This window comes from Pseudophryne corroboree, unplaced genomic scaffold (assembly GCF_028390025.1).
Source record: "Pseudophryne corroboree isolate aPseCor3 unplaced genomic scaffold, aPseCor3.hap2 scaffold_817, whole genome shotgun sequence".
Taxonomy (NCBI): domain Eukaryota; kingdom Metazoa; phylum Chordata; class Amphibia; order Anura; family Myobatrachidae; genus Pseudophryne; species Pseudophryne corroboree.
Window position 1 is genome coordinate 195,907 of NW_026970396.1, and position 2,415 is coordinate 198,321.

Genomic DNA, 2,415 nt, shown 5'->3' on the forward strand with positions numbered 1-2,415 from the left:
TGAAAAGTGTCCACAAAGCCAAGTCTCTGATTAACACCTTTGTAGGGATGGTTTTTCACCTATTACTAAATTAAACTTGCTTCATTGGAAAGGCAGCAAGATGCATCCTCATTTCAATGTCTACTGAAATAATACAGGTTGACACCAGGAAACATTAACGCCACTGCATCCTTGCTGCTTTCTCATGTGGAAGTCTGTTTAATGTGAAAACAAGGTGATATCTAATTAGCACACAGGTAAGGAATTAAGAAAATCTTTATTTAAGGGTGAAGATGTTTCTCCCAAAATCGTTGCCCCAATGCATCATTGAAATTCAAGCTGGAAAGATGATTTTAATATATCACTTGTACATTTTGTATTGCTCTTCTGGTGACAATGTAGTTTGTTTTTGTCAATTACCATTTTAATAATAGGGTAAAGAAAATGAAGTGGATTTTTGAAAGAAAACAATACTGTCAATATACTATTAAAACAAATTAAAATGGTAAAAGTTATTGTACTTTAAGTAAAAATAAAAGAGACAAAATATCAATCCCAGTTTTGGATTACTTTAATTAACAAAAAAAAAATGCATATAGCAGAGGATAGTTTCAATCTAGCTATCTCTGGGTTATGGGCCCAGCATGCTTCCATTGCAGTACTCTGCTGCACATGTAAGTGCAAGAGATCCTGAAGCACTCACTCATCATGGGAAAGTACCAATGTGTTTCTTCATTGGTTGATGGAAGAAACATCTTACAAAAACTCTCCAGATTATTGACTTTTTAATGTTTTTCTAGGAAACGTTCTAGATGTATGCTTATTAGCCTTTGTCAGTATGGACTTTTTGCAAAGTGTCTCTGTGGTGCAATTGGTTAGTGTGTAAGGCTATTAACCAAAAGGTTGGTGGTTCAATCCCACCCAGGGACGTAATTGACCTTGTGATCAGATTTTGGTGATCTTTAAGTAGACAAGTCAAAATTTCAAACCCCCTCTTATTGTGTAGGGTACCTGGCCTTCTCTGGTGTAATCAGAGTTAGATTTGATTCAGTGATTTTATAAAAAACAGCTAGGAAGCACAATTTAGCAGTGGGTTGCAGAGAAAAAAAATATGCTGGCAAAAAAAATCCAATTGAGTGATTAAACAGCTCTTCATTTTCTGGCTTTATTTTTATGCTAACAAATTTGTTCTCTGAAAAGTGTCCACAAAGCCAAGTCTCTGATTAACACCTTTGTAGGGATGGTTTTTCACCTATTACTAAATTAAACTTGCTTCATTGGAAAGGCAGCAAGATGCATCCTCATTTCAATGTCTACTGAAATAATACAAGTTGACACCAGGAAACATTAACGCCACTGCATCCTTGCTGCTTTCTCATGTGGAAGTCTGTTTAATGCGAAAACAAGGTGATATCTAATTAGCACACAGGTAAGGAATTAAGAAAATCTTTATTTAAGGGTGAAGATGTTTCTCACAAAATCGTTGCCCCAATGCATCATTGAAATTCAAGCTGGAAAGATGATTTTAATATATCACTTGTACATTTTGTATTGCTCTTCTGGTGACAATGTAGTTTGTTTTTGTCAATTACCATTTTAATAATAGGGTAAAGAAAATTAAGTGGATTTTTGAAAGAAAACAATACTGTCAATATACTATTAAAACAAATTAAAATGGTAAAAGTTATTGTACTTTAAGTAAAAATAAAAGAGCCAAAATATCAATCCCAGTTTTGGATTACTTTAATTAAAAAAAAAAAGCATACAGCAGAGGATAGTTTCAATCTGCCTACCTCTGGGTTATGAGCCCAGCATGCTTCCATTGCTGTACTTTGCTGCACATGTAAGTGCAAGAGATCCTGAAGCACTCACTCATCATGGGAAAGTACCAATGTGTTTCTTCGTTGGTTGATGGAAGAAACATCTTACAAAAACTCTCCAGATTATTGACTTTTTAAAGTTTTTCTAGGAAACGTTTTAGATGAATGCTTATTAGCCTTTGTCAGTATGCACTTTCGCAAAGTGTCTCTGTGGCGCAATCAGTTAGTGTGTACGGCTATTAACTAAAAGGTTGGTGGTTCAATCCCACCCAGGGATGTAATTGATCTTGTTATCAGATTTTGGTGATCTTTAAGTAGACAAGTCAAAATTTCAAACCCCCTCTTATGGTGTAGGGTACATGGCCTTCTCTGATGTAATCAGAGTTAGATTTGATTCATTGATTTTATAAAAACAGCGAGGAAGCACAATTTAGCAGTGGTTTGCAGAGAAAAAAAATATGCTGGCAGAAAAATCCAATTGAGTGATTAAACAGCTCTTCATTTTCTGGCTTTATTTTTATGCTAACAAATTTGTTCTCTGAAAAGTGTCCACAAAGCCAAGTCTCTGATTAACACCTTTGTAAGGATGGTTTTTCACCTATTACTAAATTAAACT